General features: G+C 39.4%; 1 pseudogene; it reads left to right on the forward strand.

Annotated features, from left to right (window-relative positions):
* The window catches only part of LOC116724903 (NACHT, LRR and PYD domains-containing protein 3-like), a 139601-nt pseudogene that overhangs the window by 37212 nt on the left and 83197 nt on the right, over positions 1 to 19192 (forward strand).

The raw sequence follows: 19192 nt of genomic DNA on the forward strand, positions 1-19192 counted from the left end.
TTACCCAGTTTTCTGGAATATTCTCCAGACTAAGAACGGCTCACAAGGAAAATTAAAGAGAGGGATGGGTTTAATAGTTTAATAGGGACTCTGACTAAATTAATAAAAGAAGTCCAGTTAGATTTCCATGATGATATACTGGTTGCAGAAAGGACTTTAAAACAATATTTGATGGAGCTCCAGACCAATCAGCCCCAAGAAGCAAAGATGAGAAGAAAAGTAACTCCATGTTGGTCAGATGGATGTTTAAAAGTTATGGGAGAGAAAAATAAAGAACTTTAGATTTTAAACAAAACTCACAACTTTCAGGATTTCATAAAATATAAATTACATAAAAAGTGAAGAAATCTATTCATGAGGCAAAGAAAGAAAGTGAGAATTTTAACAGTTTCATCCATTTAGTAGTTTGATCTCCACCAGGGGGCGACATCTGGAAAATGATCCAAAGAATGAAAGGAATCAGGAGAGAATGGAAATCCCTTGTTTTCCAGAGGAAATGAAGAATTGCAGTGAATGATGGTGAAAAAGTAGAATTGTGCTCTGTTGACTGTGGTAGAAATTAAAAACAATAATAAGACCTTTTAGACAGATCCAAGAAAAGACTAATGTGTTTAGGTTTTCAGTAGTTGGGAAAGCTTTTGGGATTGTTCAATAAAGTTTGGGAAAAATTCCCAACGTCTTGGAAAAAGGCAGAGACCCTTCATGTTGGAAAACCAGGGAAATATCCATCCGACCAATCAGATTCCAGATCCACAGCTCTGACGTCACATTTAGGATAAATAATGGAATCGTAATAAGAGAAAGAAAAACATTTTATTGATAAAGTAGAGGGATGATATCAGCCCATCAGATGGTTTAGAAGAGGGAGAGGAAGCATCATGGGACTGCAGAGGTCCTTCACCTGATCCTGGTTGTTGGGACAAGAACTTTGTTACTGAACTAAAGGACATTTTTCATGTTTCTGTAAGTAGATTTAATGGTGGGAACTTTTACTCCACTACATTTTACAGTATCTGTACTTTCTACTTCACTACATTTCTATAAAGCGTTGCGTTACAAGTTACATCCAAGTCGCTTGATTTGTTGGTTAGTTTGAAAGTAATCAATGATTCTGGTGCCGCCTTTGCCTCCCTGATATCATGAACTGCTAGCTTTCAAAAATTCACCATCAAATCTGAAAAACATATCAAGGAAAGTTAAGCTGCTAAACGCTGTCTGAGTTTTGGGTGTGAAATTGATTTAGGTTAGAGAAGTTTTATGTAATCTTACCAAGCTTCTAGTTTAAATCGACTGCAATAAATAAAACAATTAAATAGTTGTAAGCAGCTGAACTGGCAGTAACATTGATTACTGCGGTCGGGGCGCATGGAGCGCAGCGTCTCCTGCCATGAATGTCCCAGTAGACTTAGACTTAGACTTAGACTTAGACTGACTTTATTGTCATTTTGCATGCACAGGGTGTATACAGAACGAAATTTCGTTGCATACGGCTCAGGACAATGTTTTGAGCTTCCAATGTTGTGAGGTTACTCCAGAATAAAATAAAATACAGTATAGAATATAAATATAAATATAAATATAGAATATAAAGTGCAGTAATGACAGTAAAATAGAAGTTATTTAGCTCTGTACATGTGCAAGGTATAAAGTGGAGACCAGATTTTAAGTGCAGTCCAGTTAAGAGTTCAGGAGTCTGATGGCAAGTGGGAAAAAGCTGTTTCGGATCCTGGTGGACCTGCACCGGATGCTGCGGAACCTCTTTCCAGAGGGCAGCAGGGAGAACAGTCCATGGCGGGGGTGTGAGGGGTCACTGATGATGTTTCGGCCTCGGGACACGCAGCGCTGGGATGAAATGTCCTGAATGGAGGGAAGGGGGGCCCCGATGATCCTTTCTGCTGTCCGCACCACTCTCCTCACGTTCTTCCAGTCGGAGGCACTGCAGCTTCCACACCACACAGAGAGGCAGCTGGTCAGAATGCTCTTGTTAAGGAAATATGATTATTTTGGTGCTTAATACAGTTAATCTTAAAAGATATATGGAACACTCTTATTTTGAACAGTTTTCTGTTGAGCATTCAGAGACACAGGAACCAAATGCAGATTAAGGGAGATCTCTCAATGGGACCCCCACTGTGAGGCCAGGCTACAGGCAAAGCCATAAAATTTGCATTTTCCTTGGGAGACAGAGACTTTAGATTTCTCAGGTATCTGTGAGATTGTATCTCAGGTCGTTCTGTACTCAGAATGACTGTGGGAGCCACAGGGGGTCAGGGCCAGCTATCTGCTCTTTTGTCTCGGTAGAAGGCAGATGGTCTTTTGATCTTTGCGTAGATTGAGGGGAGTTTCCAATAGGTCAAAGAACGGAACGCCTTGGCTGCATAAATTAAATAGGGAAACACCTATTTGCTATAAGATTACGTACACGGAGCACGCAGAAAAAGAAGAAGAGAGAGCGGCCGCTATTTTTTGCCTTTTTGTATTTGTTTTGTGTTTGTCTCTCTTCCCCCTTGTGTGTCTTTATTTTTATGAGAAAAATGCATATCTCTGTTCCTCTGCAGCTTTGTTGTTCATTGCTTGGTATGGAATTAAACTCTGTGATCTGTGACGTCAACACGCTTTGTTGTTGTTTCGTTTTAGCAGCACGCAGTCGCTGCACGTCCACGGAGAACGTCACTCGTCGATCCCGGGCAAAATTAAAAGAGGAAGCAGGAGCCAAACGTTTTGTCCAAAGCTAGCATTAAATGTCTTTCTCTTTTTTAATACTCTCTATGGTGCTTCTGTAGAACGTCTTGAGGATGGGCGGGGGCAGGTGTGCTCTTCTCATCCTCCGCAGGAAATACAAACGTTTCTGTGCCCTCTTGGCCAGAGACGTGGTGTTCACAGTCCAGGTGAGGTCGTTAGTGATGTGCACCCCCAGGAATTTGGTGCTGCTGACCACCTCCACAGCCGAGCTGTTGATGAGCAGTGGGGCGTGGCTGGGCCGGTTCTTCCTGAAGTCGACGATCATCTCCTTCGTCTTGTCAACGTTCAGGATCAGGCTGTTGTCTCTGCACCAGTCCACCAGCTGCTCCACCTCCTCTCTGTAGTCCAGGTCGTTGTCGTCTCTGATGAGGCCCACCACTGTTGTGTCGTCCGCGAACTTCACGATGTGGTTGGTGGCGAAACTGGGGGCGCAGTCGTGTGTCATCAGAGTGAACAGCAGAGGGCTCAGGCTCACGTTAAACTCCTCCACATCCTGGTTACTGAATTAATGTGAATAATCTCTATCTCATACTTACATTTCCAGTTTCTCCTCATGAGGAGCTGAAGTCTCTGACAGGAACGTAGAGCTGAACAGGAGAAGAACTTGAAGCTTCTTCTTGGCCTCTGATTGCAACAGCAGGACAATCCAACATTTTAGTCTGACTTCATCTGGAAATATTTCTTTGACCCTGAATCAGTTTGAAGGCAGGCCAGCTCCTCATCAGAGCTGAGATCTTCTCTGTCCTCCATGCTGGAAATGTACAAGTCCAGCAGCTCCTGATCAGTGACATCAGAGCGTGACATCATCAGTAGAGTGATGATGTCATTTCCCTCTCAGAGCAGCTTGGAAATCTGAGAGGAAAGATGCAAACAAAGACTCTCTGGACTGTTGGATCTGCTGGTTCTGGTTCCAGATGCTCCTTGGACACTTTCACAAGCCATTACTGCAGCTGCTGGATTCAGGATGCTGCTTCTTCTTCTTGGTCTCATTGTAAATGTGTGCAGCAGCGCCACCTGGTGGTGTTGGTTGGTAGAGGAAGTGCTGAAAGGTTGGAGGTGTTTGTCAGAGGTGTGTGATGATGGAAGCCTCTCCCTGGTTTGTGAGTCTGAGCTCAGAGATCAAATCTTTGATTCTTGTTGAACTCTTTGTTGAATGTGACGCAGCTTCTCCTTTTTAATGTTTGTATTTCTGGATATTACAGTGAGGCCACAGCAGGTTTTCAGCAGCAGGGCTGTTTAGTGTTTCATTCCTTCATCTGTGTGTGGGAGTGTGGATGGAACAGGTATCCAGGTGTTGTGTCAGAGTTTAGATTGATTGTATTTTAATGCTGATTATTAAATCAGGTTGAGCTTCCAGAAATGTTTCCTTAGTTTCCTGATGTCCTTTTAGGCTTCAGTGAGTTTCTTCAGGTTGTTACTGAGGGATTTCCTTTCTCCTCTCTGTTGGAGCTTTTCCTGTGTTTGGAGAAATGAGTTGTGCTGCAGCAGCACCAACTGTCCTTCCTACATCCACTGCAGTTTGCAATCCAAATGTTGGACTGTTCCTGTCTCAGTGGAGGACAATGTGTGTCTGAGAGACATGTAATGTCCATGTTTGCTGCTGAAAGAGACTGATGGTCTGACCCCCCTCCTCCTTTCAGGGTGGAGCCTGCTGGAGTCCCGTTCTTGACACCAGGTCTGAGGAAGTGTAAGTGTGTTTTTCATCTGATTCATGACAACAAAGCAGCTCACATTCAACCATCTTCAAAGTGTCACATCACTCATACAGGAGTCATCATCAAAGTGTCAATAAATGATCAATAACTGCAGCTGGATTGTGTTTGTTCTCTCCATCAGATTCCTGTCAACTCACCATCGACACAAACACAGTGTACAGAAAACTCAAACTGTCTGAAGACAACAGGAAGGTGACATGTGTGAAGGAGCTTCAGTCATATCCTGATCATCCAGACGAATTTGATTACTGGGATCAGCTGCTGTGTAGAACTGGTCTGACTGGTCGCTGTTACTGGGAGGTCGAGTGGAGAGGAAGAGTTAATATATCAGTGAGTTACAGAAGAATCAGAAGGAAAGGAGACAGTAGAGACTGTTTGTTTGGATGTAATGATCATTCCTGGAGTCTGAGATGCTCTGATGATGGTTACTCTGTCTGGCACAATAACAGAGAAACTCGTCTCTCCTCCTCCTCTGTCTCTAACAGAGTAGCAGTGTATGTGGACTGTCCTGCTGGCATTCTGTCCTTCTACAGAGTTTCCTCTGACTCACTGATCCTCCTCCACACCTTCAACACCACATTCACTGAACCTCTGATTCCTGGATTTACAGTCTGGTGGACCAGTTCTGGTTCCTCTTCAGTGTTTCTGTGCTGAGTTGAGTCTAAAGAGTCTAAAGATTTTCCTCCTGTCAGAGAAACTCTCTCACTGTTGAACAGATAGTTCAGTCTCTACAATCTATTTCTTGGTGAAACAATTCTGATTGAGTCCTTGGAAACTTTTTCTTCTTCCAGTCCTTTAAAGATGGAAGCTGGGATTATTCCAGGATCCTCATGTTTTCCTGTCTGTTTCCAGTCAAAGCTTCACACTGAATATCAAGATGCTGTTTCTCTTATTTTTTCCTTCCATTCATCAGATTTCATTGAAATGTTGATCAGTTTTTCTCAATCACTGATCATTTTCTGTTTCTATCAGCTCCTATTTTTCTCAACATGTCAGATTTGAATATTAAATCTTCCTTTTGTAAATTTGCTGCAGTTTTTCTTCATGTGTTTTAAATAAAAACATTTTTCTTCTGCATTTGGTTCATTTGCTGCTCATTCTGTTCTTTTCCTGCTCAAATTTAAATATTTGCATTAAAAAGATTTTTTCATCAACTCTGCCTTTCAGAAAGTCCTGATTTAAAGTAAAACATTCCCATCCCATGAAGGTCAGAGGTCAATACTTTGAAGCCTAAAGTGGGAAAATCTTCATATTTTCTGTTTCATTCAGAACTTCTACCTGAAATTTTTGTCACATCATTAATAGTTGTAATTCTCCTTCTATTAAAGTGTTGCTGCTCCAAACTGACCAGATCAAAATAATGTATTAGCAAATAAAGAAAATGTTAACAAATTAGATTCATTGCATAAATCATTTATGTAAAGTAAGAAAAGTTTAGGACCCAGTTCTGACCCTTGTGGTTTTCCACAGGTAACTTCTAGTAAATCAGAATTCATATTATTTGTACATTTTGATGTCTTGAGTAACTTTTACCCAGGAATGTGAAAAGCCTCATGATTCAGAAATAAGAAAGAGAATTATATAAAAATATATATTGGAGACAGTTTCATAACTTAAAATTCAGAAGTTTGCTTCCATCTCCTCAGGTTTTGTCAGAATCTCCTTCAGTCTAATTTGGGTCAAATGTTCTGGTTTCCTTCCACAAGGTTCTCATGATACATTGCTGGAGTTCTGGTCCATTCCTTCTTACAGAACCGGTGACGGTCTTTACAAAAATATCAACTATTTATGACCAAATTGGTAATAAAATGACGACCATCAGAAGGCCTGATCTTCAGGTCAGAGAAGCAGAATATTTTCCTCTCTTCTTCCTCCAACATGGTGCAGACATGGCACATTAAACTGAGCCATGTCTGCTGTTGGCAACAGCAGCTAAAAAAGATTTACAGAGAGGCAGAGGAAGCTGCCATCAGCTGCTGCACTTCTACTATCAGTCCACTAGATGGAGACATGGAGCAACATTTACATTCACTGATTCAACCTGAACAACAGGAAGTATTTTAGTTCACAATCATTAAACTCTACAAGTGGAGAAGATTAACTGTTTAATAATCTGACTGAATCAAACACATTTTAACAATATTTGTTTTATTTTGAAAGGGAGCAACAGGAAACTGTTGATTCTGACTTTAATGGTGGAGACAAGAATTTGATACCAAGAAACAAAAATATGAAGCAGTTTGTTCAGAGAAGAAAACAAAGAAACATCAGCTGTTCATCATGTTGTTTGATTCCAGTTCATCAGTAATCTAATAATCCTGTAGATTAACTTTCAAAAGGAAGCGAGATTAAACTTTGAGATCAACTCATGGGGAACATTTTCTCCAAACATTAGAGAGAAGTTCAACTAGGAAATAAAACAAACTTACAGTTTGTTCAAACGATCCAAACAGATGAAGAAAAGGATTAATCTTTCTCTGATCACTAAACAGAGTCTCACGTTTTGTTAAAGATCATTTCCACCACACAGCCATTGCACAGAGCATACAGAGATAAAACCAGCTGACCAAATGTGCTGTAGCTAAAGTGGAAGACTTCTCATGTCAGGCCGTAGCAGCACCGGTACTGTGGGTCCAATCAGCTGATTGTTTCTGCTACAGGCTGAACTTTATGTGCTGCTGTGAACAGTTTGGTGTCTCCATTGGTGGATTGATGGGAAAACTGAGAGCATCAATTTACTGGACTGAACTGGAGATTGATAAAACACGGAGTGGAGTTTTCTTCTGTGCATTTTTGTGCCATAAATGGATTGGAAACCAAATCTGGAAAGAGTTTGACTGGAAAGTAAAAACCAGATTTAATAAAACTCCATTAAAAAGTTTCATTTCCAGGATTCCAACCACAGATAGATGTTGGAGGAATTTGTGGAATGGTCGGTCATCACACACGTCTTCTGGGACTGACCACAAATAAAGACCTTCTGGGAGGAAATGAAACAGGAGATTGAGGACATTCTAAGGACAGATCTCCCCATGGAGCCTCTTCTATTTCTGCTGGACATAAACACCAAGGATTTACTCACTAAAGATCAATGTTACATATTGTTGCACCTTCTGCTACTAGTAGCAAGAAAGACAATTACACTAAACTGGATTAAATCCTGTTCACCAACTGTTGCTGAGTGGAGAAAAACTGGAACATGACAACATGATGGAGCGTCTGACTGAACAACTAGACATGAAAATAGATCATTAAATATGAAGTTTAGAAAATAAATATTGGATTTGAAAATTAAATGTTTAGTTTGGAAAATACATTTTCACATTTTTTCTCTATGACATGATGAATAAACTAAAATAATGTTCTTATTTAATTAAGAATAATTAATTAATTTTTTTGTTTACATACTTACCAGTTTTTAGTGTTTTTCTTTTATTTTTAAAGGTTAATCTTTTTTAAATATGTTTTGTACACCAATGTTAAATTTCTGGAAAGTCTAATATTTATTATAAACTAACAGCTGCCATCATAGGTGGGTTTAGTATCCAGATGTGATACTCTAATGACGTATCACATATATATTTCAATATATTGAAATATAGTTCAATATATTTTTAGTAAGTAACTGTGCAATAAACTACACAAGTAAGAGCAACAAAGTATTTGGTGAAATGGCTTTTATTAACTACTGTTTTACTGATCATAATGTGCAATGTAATATTACCCATTTATTTCAGCAGACATGAATAAAAATGAAGTTATGTGCACTGTTAGGTATTTTAAAACCAAAAATGAAAAATATTAATACAAGACAACAAATGAAGGTTTGAAGAAACCAAACATAAACATTTATCTGTGTATCATGTTTTATTTTTTATGGATTAAAATGTGTTCTTCATTCAGTTAAGTTACTCGCATTAGGTTGCATATCAACAACATTTACTCAAGAGTTTTACATATGGAAAAATAGTCGTAATTTGTTTTTTGTCAAAAGTTACAGAGTAATTGAGTAAATATTTAATTAGTTAATACCTGCCCTTGGCTGTTTGAGCAATATCACTTTTACAGTTTCTAATAATTTATTGCAGAATATATATTTGTTATGTGTAAGCCATTGTGACTTGTATAATTAATTGTTAAATCCTACAAAACAGTAACAATAATGTTAAAAAATCTACAGTGATTAATTTCAAACATGCCTTTTTTTCTACCAATCATTTGTATATTTCCTGATGTGTAATAACCTTTTTTAATGTTAGTAGCTATTACGTTGTGTCCTCGCTCTATTTTGAGTGGGAATTAACCATGTCTCGTTTAAACTTATCTGCAAAGTATAAAGATGTTGTTTTTTAATTGTATTAATTTCTTTTTGTTCCTGCAGAATTCCATATATTCAGATGTGGCCTACCCTGGAGAGACACATCTCACTTTCATTGCCCGAACTGTTTTTCAGCCATTGACAGAAGGGACAGGTTTGTTAATCATTTGGTTAACCAGGCAATGACTTTCAATATGGTGTCCAGCTGTGCATCAGCCCAGCCACCTGTCCAGCCAGCAGCTACCAACAGGAAACAGGAAACAGTCATGTAGTCCACACCTGGTTTCCACCTCTTTCCCTTGACCCAGCACTACACCTACCAGTACATATTTTTGCTTTGGATGTCAGATTCACCACAATATATTAATTTTGTGATTTAATTGGAAGCTGCAGGCACAAGATCTGGACTGGGTTCTGATTCCTGTGTGGCGTCCTGGACATTGGACACTATGCGTTAGTACAATACTTATTTACATATTTACTGCATTTCTTGACACTTGTCTAATTCATTTATTACTCTAAAATACTACTAAAATATTACTAAAATACTGTTCTTCATTTTTTGTTACTATCAATCATCACTACAGTCATGATCAAAAGTAAGTACACCCTCATTTTTATCAGAACTTCTCTCCTTCCTCATGAAGATTTTATCAACCTGCCTCTGATTTCACCTCAGAGCTTCTACTTCCTGGTTCTGTTGCTCTGAAGGAAAAAACTACAAGCCAAGTGGACTGTGACGTCACCAGTTACGCAACATCCGTCACATTTACTTTCGGTTTGAATTTCCCTGTTCATGTGCGGCTCCAGACCGTTAGTTGGGTCTCAGTCTGTTGTTTAAATTTTCTTCTTTAACTCTTTGGATCGTTTGAACAAACTGTAAGTTTAATTTGTTTATTTCTTGAATTCTTCATCACTTTAACTTTTTCCTGATTGTTTCTAATCTCTGACGTTTGGAGAAAAGTTTCACTTCTGATTTCAGCTGAAACTTTAATATCTCTGCTGTTTGAAGGCTAATCTACAGGATTATTAGATTATTGATGAACTGGAATCAAACAACATGATGAACAGCTGATGTTTCACTGTTTTCTTCTCCGAACTGATTCATGTTTTTATTTCCTGGTACCGAACTCTAGTCTCCACCATTAATGTCAGCAACAGTTTCCTGTTGCTTCCTTTCAAAATAAGAATATTATTAAAATGGGTTTGATTCAGTCAGATGATTAAATAGTTCATCTTTAATGGAGCCAATAATCCACTTGTAGAAATTAATAATTGTGAACTATAAGACTTGTTCAGGTTGAATCAGTGAATGTAAATGTTGCTCCATGTCTCCATCTAGTGGACTGATAGTAGAAGTGCAGCAGCTGATGGCAGCTTCCTCTGCCTCTCTGCTGTCTGACTGCATTCACCTGACACTGATATGAAGCAGAGAAGAAGAGCCAATCAGAGGAGGAGCAGCTGATCTTTTTCCAGCTCTAATGATGTAAAGGATGATCAGAGTTGATGTGCAGATGAATGATGTGTGTTTCCTCTGCAGGTGAAGGTAGAAAGTGTGTGTGAGCTGATGTGAATTCAGCAGCATGGATCAGTGTGAGGACAGAGAGGAGGGAGTCCCTCCCTCTAAAATCACTCTGTGTGGGGAAGATGAGAGCCAGAGCAAAGGTCAGAGGTGAGGTCACCATCTCTAACTGTCCACAGCCCTTTTCACACAGCGTTCACTATATCAGGCCAGAACAGACGTGGTGATGAAGCTGCTGCTGCTCCTCTTTGCTGATTAAGTTTTAATCATCATGTTTCTGTCAGGATCCATCAGAGACTCAAACCAGAACCAGAACCAGAACCCAGCTGTGTGTCCTTTAAGAGCGACAGGTCAAAGGATGATATCCTTAACTTTAAATCTCCTGGATCTCAACCATCAGAGAGGTGAGCTGTTTCTAACTGCTGTAACTGTTCAGTTTATATCTGTTATTATGACCATGCAATATTAATTTAACACAAAACACAAAAGTCAGAAGTGAGTTTAATTTCTAGATTGATATTTGGATTGTTCTCTAAATCTAAATGTAATTTATTTTCCAGACAGAGTAATGCTGAAAGAAAAAGGCTTTTATGAATTAATTTTATGATTAAAGTTTCATCTCTGTGGTTCAAACATCATCCAACATAGTGAATTATTAACCATTTCCACAGTTAAGATAAAAAATATCTCATGTGGATATCTTTCAGAACCAGATGGTCTCTAACATACATAAGTTATTGGGTCATTCTCTGAAATCGGTGCATTTTGTGTCTCACAGGTTTATCTCAAATATTTTATTTATTTATTTATTTGAGTTTATTTGATAGGGACAGACACACATCGACGTAAACAAACTGAACAAAACAGCAGTCCCATGTTTGCGTCATAGCGCTATAGCAACAGCTAATTCGCAGCACTTGTCCCTAGATGGGCTTTTAAAAAGAACCTCTAAAGTTAAAATGATGATCATTTAAAATAGCACAGCTTGATGTTGACGACATCTACAAACAAACAGTGAAACATGAAACATCAAAAATGGATACAGTTCTGTTTTTGACATAACCAGAGTTTAGTTTGTTTCTTGAACGTACTAAAACTGGTTACAGACTTTAAATCAACAGGAAGTGAGTTCCAAACTGCAGATCCTCTCATGGACAGAGCACTTTGAGCAAACGTGGTTCTTCGAAAGGGAACCTTACAGTTTCCATCTGAAGCTGCTCTAGTAGATCTGCTGTTGCCCTGCAGTCTCTGTATGCAATTACTTAATGGTGTAGGTGCATATCCATTTAAACACTTCAAAATCAATTTTAAAAGATTATAATTTATAAGATCAGGAAAGTCTAAAATGCCGAATTTAGCCAAAATGTGACAATGATGGAATCTGATTGGCTTTTGATATAAAACCTTCAAAGCCTGATTACAGAGACTTGCTAATGGTTTGAGTCTAGTTTGACTAGTCTGAGACCAGACAGCAGCTCCATAGGAAAACTGTGAGGATCATTGAGTTAAAAAACATCTCTGCACAGTGAAGTGTTAAACAATTTCTAATAATTTTAAAACAGTTTGTATTTGATCTAACAGTTTTGCTGATTTTGTCAACATGGCTCCTAAAATTTAACTGAGCATCCAGAATTATTCCTAAATATTTTTCTTGTGATTCTTGCTCAATAGGGTCCCCATTGATCTGAATATTCAAGAACTGTAATGATGTTTTCTTGATTGAAATGCAAATACATTTTGTTTTCTTTGTATTGAGAGTTAAGCAAGAATCATTTAGCCATAATGATAATCTCTGCAGGCTGTTCTGAAGTTTTTCACTGATTACAATACTGTTCTTGTCTGATGTATAAACAATAGTGTCATCAGCAAACATTTGCAATTTAACTTCAGGACAAATATCAGGAAGACTGTTAACATGCAGACTAAAAAGGACTGGACCTAAGATAGTTCCTTGTGGAATCCCTGTTACTATTTTACAGAAGACAGATTTACTGTTATTGATGACAACACACTGTTCACAATATTTCAAGTATGATTGAAACCAAGACAATGATCGTTCTGAGAAATTAAATGATGAAAGCCTTGAGATCAGTAAGTTGTTGTTCACCGTATCAAAAGCCTCTTCAAGTCCAAGAAAACTGCACCAGTAATTTGTCCCCTATCAAGTGATAGTTTAACATTTTCAAGCAGCAGACTTATAACAGTCTCTGTAGAATGATTACGTCTGAAACCAAACTGAAGAGGATGCAGAAGATTGTTACTTTCTAAATACAATAGTAGTTGTTCTAGAATAATTTTCTCCAGCACTTTTGACATGACCAGAACAAAACTTATTGGCCTGTAGTTACTGATTTCATGGGGACTTCCTGATTTAAAAATCGGTTTCACCAAAGCTTTTTTCCATGCATCGGGAAATTGCCCTGTTCTGGTGGCAATATTAATTATGTGAGTTAAAGGTTCTACTAAAATATTGCTGTATTTTTTAAAAACATAGCATCTAAATTATACATATCATTTGCATAAGAATTGCTTAAGCTATTGATAGCTTTTTGAACATCAGAGTAATGAATTTCCTTTATCTCAAACAAATCAAAACACTTTTTGGTTGGTTTTGTACCATGTAAATCCATTGGAGCTGGTAGGAACTTTGATGCCAAGTCTTTAACTGATGAGAGGAAAAAATCATTAAATATTGTTGCTAGCTGAGCAGGATCAGTTAGGATTTTTTCTGCTACCTTCATATTTGTAATCAGTGCGTACATTGGGGCTCAGTAAACTGTTTAACTGTTTCCAGATCGTCTTACCATTCCCTCCTGCTCTTGACAAAACATTTATGTAATATTTAGCTTTAGATTTGTACATTTCTTTAACTACTCTGTTTCTCAAACTTTTAAAAAACAGCCAATCTGTGGTCCTTTTGAATTTAAAAAACAATTTTAGGGCATAGTCTCTCTTTTTCATTAACTGCCGAATGTCATCCAATACCCAAGGTAGCTGTATTTCTCTTCATCCCTTCATTTGAGTTTTTAAAAACTTATTCATAGTATCACAAACATTGAGAATATATGTATTACAGCAATCATTTACCTGATGCTGGTTTACGACGTCATCAATATAAAACGAATGAAACTAACCAGTAACTTCAACTTATTTGTACCATTTTAAACATTTATGGTATACTTTAATCTAAATTTAAAAAATATGAGAAAAATATATGAATTGTTTATAAAATATCACTTTTTAATCATGTCCTTCCAATTTTGTTTAACCCTGTAACAGCAGACCAATCCCTCCTTTTTATAAATAATGGTTCAGTCCAATTTCCTCAGCACCCTGGAAGTGACATCACTTAAGTTTTTTCCCGCTCACACTGTAAAGAGATTTAAGTGTTAATATAGTTTCTTACCTATATTTTATTATTTTTATCCAAACATCGTCATTGTCAAGCTCAACCTTTCAACACCTTTAGGCATGTAAATGATAATTATTGTTGTTTGGGAAAAAGTAAAGAATGGTCTTTGAAACACATTAATTCTTGTTTTCATCATATCATATGTTGCTCCATAACCTAGCTAACGTGGACTTATGGCAACTTTTAGTAAAAATCTTCAACCCCGTTAGACTCTGGTCAACTATTACAATGGGTTCAACCGTTACTTGATATATTGTTATGATTTTTTTTATAATAACAGCAAATATTAGACTAATATTTGTTGGACTGTATGCAAAGTTTAAAGAATGATTCAAAAACATAAAACAGCCTGATTTACTGTTATTTTAAAGTATATTTTTCTGATTTATGAAAAGAGCTTTTACATCAAGTTGCCATATTTTACTTATCAGTCTAATTATTATAATTCAGAATCAAATAAGATATACATACAATTAGTTATTTTAATTAAGGGACAGAGGAATGAAATTGTCCCGTTATGGGGTTGAATTTAAAGCAACCTAAGTAACAAAGAAATTCTTAATACTGTTTGGGATTTCATGAATAAGGTGGGGAGACATATTTTCCTGGAGGTTTAAAGAGTCCTTCATTAGATGCAGTGATCAAAAACACAATTTATTGTGGTATATTTTTAAGTAATCTGAGACGCCAAAATGTACCGAATTCAGAGAATCACCCAATTACTGCTGATGAATAACGGGGACAAAAATGACCCATAATGAACTCACTTTTCAATCAAGACACAGAAACTATCATGTTGACATGACCTTTGACCCACAAACATTTAACTGCATTTTCTTCTGTTTAGCATCAGCTTAATTTTTCCAAATGAAACAGACTCATTTATTTAATCAAATGTTAATATTAAGACAGAAACACAAAGGCAGAAGTAAATTTCTGATAGGTATTTTCTCGACCTACATAAAAGAGAACCACAAACAACGTTTATTAGTTTTCAACCAAGCTTTTGCAAAAGGGGGAAGACACAGAAAACTGCTTCTTCAAAACGCTCATCGTGCGTTCCCACACTCTGCTGCAGCGCTTAGACTTAGACTTAGACTTAGACTGACTTTATTGTCATTTTGCATGCACAGGGTGTATACAGAACGAAATTTCGTTGCATACGGCTCAGGACAATGTTTTGAGGTTCCAATGTTATGAGGTTACTCCAGAATAAAATAAAATACAGTATAAAATATGGATATAAATATGAATATAAAATATGAAGTGCAGGACTGACAGTAAAATGGAAGTTACTTAGCTATGTATATGTGCAAGGTATGAAGTGGAGACCAGTTTTTGAGTGCAGTCCAGTTAAGAGTTCAGCAGTCTGATGGCAAGTGGGAAAAAGCTGTTTCAGAACCTGGTGGACCTGCACCGGATGCTGCGGAACCTCTTTCCAGAGGGCAGCAGGGAGAACAGTCCATGGTGGGGGTGTGAGGGGTCACTGATGATGTTTTGGCCTCGGGACACGCAGCGCTGGGATGAAATGTCCTGAATGGAGGGAAGGGGGGCCCCGATGATCCTCTCCGCTGTCCGCACCACTCTCCTCACATTCTTCCAGTCGGAGGCGCTGCAGCCTCCACACCACACAGAGAGGCAGCTGGTCAGAATGCTCTCTATGGTGCTTCTGTAGAACGCCTTGAGGATGGGCGGGGGCAGGTGTGATCTTCTCATCCTCCGCAGGAAATACAAGCGTTTCTGTGCCCTCTTGACCAGAGACGTGGTGTTCACAGTCCAGGTGAGGTCGTTAGTGATGTGCACCCCCAGGAATTTGGTGCTGCTGACCACCTCCACAGCCGAGCTGTTGATGAACAGTGGAGCGTGGCTGGGCCGGTTCTTCCTGAAGTCGACGATCATCTCCTTCGTCTTGTCAACGTTCAGGATCAGGCTGTTGTCTCTGCACCAGTCCACCAGCTGCTCCACCTCCTCTCTGTAGTCCAGGTCGTTGTCGTCTCTGATGAGGCCCACCACCGTTGTGTCGTCCGCGAACTTCACGATGTGATTGGTGGTGAACCTGGGGGCGCAGTCGTGTGTCATCAGAGTGAACAGCAGAGGGCTCAGGGAAGGCGTGAATGGGATGTGGGAGAGTGATCTTAACAGAAAAGGGCTATTCTGATAACAAGGAAGGAGGAACACATAAACTACATTCTACACATAGGCAGTTTCACAAGTAAGGAGTATTTCAGTAGAAAGGGAAACAGCTGCAGAAAACATGTTCAAGGTTAAGGGAAAAAGCAAGTTTTGTCTTTCACACAGTTTAACAAATTCCTCCTCTCTGGGGTGAGAACACTAAACCTTTAAATGAAAAACAATTTAGTAAAACTACTAATGTAAGAATGATAACAAAACATTATTGTACCAATTTCATTTCTAGGTTTATATTTGGATTAGTCTCTAAGTCTGATTAAACACAGAATAATGCTGAAAGACAAAGAGGATCCCACATGGACACACCCATATATCTCAAACCTCCTCCATGTCCACATCACCTCAGATCTAGTCATCAGAACCTGATGGATGTGCCACACTGTCCTGAAGACCTGTGTGGACAGAGCCTTCACTTCCACTGTCCCCAAGCTCTGGGAAACTGTCTCCACCAGCAGACAGTTGGTGGATCTGATGCTGGTGTCTCCACCAGCATCAGATCTAATGACAGTTTGGACTGTTTGAAGTCCAAGTTCAGCATCAACCTTTTAAAATGTCTTCTAGGTGATTTTGGTGTTACTGCTCTTCATCCTTGTAGTTCATCTTCCTCTTTTTAACTTCACTCCATTTTGTTCATATGATGCTCTGTTTTTCTGCCTCAAGTACATTTAATGTGAAACTCTTGACTTTCTCTGTGAATACTGCTGGATGAATATTTCCTGACTTCCTAATTGTTCCTGGTTCCTCCACAGAGTGGACCAGCAGAGCTCAGAGGTTCCCAGTGGTCTGTCTGCCCAGCAGCATCAAACACAACTGGACTCAATATTTATGGTCTGTACATGAACAACAACTTTTCCATGAGTTCTGTTCACAGTTATCTCCATGCTGCACTTTGTAGACCAGAGGACTGTCAGTCTGTCAAACATCCATCTGGTGTTTGGCTCCTTGATTTCAGTCTGATGTTTCTTTCATCTATTATTCTATTCCAGACGCTGGAGGACAACATTGTCACTTTTCTGAAGAACGAACTGAAGAAGATCCATAAGATTCTGAGTCCAGATGACCCAGAATGCTCAAAGAGTCAGAGAGATGATGATGAGGTGTTGGAAGGTGAGGATGAAGAGCAGAGGAGGAGCAGCAGAGAGGCAGTGATGAAGATCACACTGAACTTCCTGAGGAGGATGAAGCAGGAGGAGCTGGCTGACCGTCTGGAGACCAGTAAGAGGATTTCTACAAAGGTTTAACCTGATGGATAAATCACACATTTACTGAAATTTGAAGAGATGGAATCACATGCAAAACATCTTGAGAATAAAATTTTATTTAGTTCTTGATTTTATTTTTTGTCTTATTTTAGAACGTCTTGCTGCAGTTTGTCAACATCAACTTAAATCTGGTCTGAAGAAGAAGTTCCAGTCTGTGTTTGAGGGGATTGCTAAAGCAGGAAGTCCAACCCTTCTGAACCAGATCTACACAGAGCTCTACATCACAGAGGGAGGGACTGGAGAGGTCAATGATGAACATGAGGTCAGACAGATTGAAACAGCATCCAGGAAACTAGACAGATCAGAAACAACAATCAGACAAGAAGACATCTTTAAAGTCCCACCTGGAAGTGACCAACCAATCAGAACAGTGATGACAAAGGGAGTGGCTGGCATTGGGAAAACAGTCCTAACACAGAAGTTCACTCTGGACTGGGCTGAAGACAAAGTCCACCAGAACATCCAGTTTATATTTCCATTTACCTTCAGAGAGCTGAATGTGCTGAAAGAGAAAAAGTTCAGCTTGGTGGAACTTGTTCATTATTTCTTTAGTGAAACCAAAGAAATCTGCAGCTTTGAACACTTCCTGGTTCTGTTCATCTTTGATGGTCTGGATGAGAGTCGACTTCCTCTGGACTTCCACAACAAGGAGATCCTGACTAATGCTACAGAGTCCACCTCAGTGGACGTTCTGCTGACAAACCTCATCAGGGGGAAACTGCTTCCCTCTGCTCTCCTCTGGATAACCACGCGACCTGCAGCAGCCAATCAGATCCCTCCTCAGTGTGTTGGCATGGTGACAGAGGTCAGGGGGTTCAATGACCCACAGAAGGAGGAGTACTTCAGGAAGAGATTCAGAGATAAGGAGCAGGCCAGCAAGATCATCTCCCACATGAAGACATCACGAAGCCTCCACATCATGTGCCACATCCCAGTCTTCTGCTGGATCACTGCTACCGTTCTGGAGGATGTGTTGGAGACCAGAGAGGGAGGAGAGCTGCCCAGTACCCTGACTGAGATGTACATCCACTTCCTGGTGGTTCAGACCAAAGTGAAGAAGGTCAAGTATGATGGAGGAGCTGAAACAGATCCACACTGGAGTCCAGAGAGCAGGAAGATGATTGAGTCTCTGGGAAAACTGGCTTTTGATCAGCTGCAGAAAGGAAACCTGATCTTCTATGAATCAGACCTGACAGAGTGTGGCATCGATATCAGAGCAGCCTCAGTGTACTCAGGAGTGTTCACACAGATCTTTAAAGAGGAGAGAGGGCTGTACCAGGACAAGGTGTTCAGCTTCGTCCATCTGAGTGTTCAGGAGTTTTTGGCTGCTCTTCATGTTCATCTGACCTTCATCAACTCTGGTGTCATCTTGATGGGAGAAAAACAAACACCTAAGAAATCTTCATTATTTAATAAACTTAAACTAAAGTCTCTCCATCAGAGAGCTGTTGACCAGGCCTTACAGAGTCCAAATGGACACCTGGACTTGTTCCTCCGCTTCCTCCTGGGACTTTCACTGCAGACCAATCAGAGACTCTTAAAAGGTCTGCTGACAGAGACAGGAAGTAGCTCACAGACCAATCAGGAAACAGTTCAGCTCATCAAGGAGAAGATCAGTGAGAATGTGTCTGCAGAGAAAAGCATCAATCTGTTCCACTGTCTGAATGAACTGAATGATCGTTCTCTAGTGAAGGAGATCCAACAGTCTCTGAGTTCAGGAAGTCTCTCCACAGATAAACTGTCTCCTGCTCAGTGGTCAGCTCTGGGTTTCATCTTAGTGTCATCAGGAAAAGATCTGGATGTGTTTGACCTGAAGAAATACTCTGCTTCAGAGGAGGCTCTTCTGAGGCTGCTGCCAGTGGTTAAAGCCTCCAACAAAGCTCTGTAAGGAAACAGATTGTTTAGGCAGTTATTTTTGATAGAAATATGCTAATGATGAGGTAAATATATATATTAGTTTTTCAGTTTAGAGCTGCACAGTGGTGCAGTTGGTAGCACTGTTGTCTTGCAGCAAGAAGGTCCTGGGTTCGA

This window comes from Xiphophorus hellerii, chromosome 8, assembly GCF_003331165.1.
Source record: "Xiphophorus hellerii strain 12219 chromosome 8, Xiphophorus_hellerii-4.1, whole genome shotgun sequence".
NCBI lineage: Eukaryota > Metazoa > Chordata > Actinopteri > Cyprinodontiformes > Poeciliidae > Xiphophorus > Xiphophorus hellerii.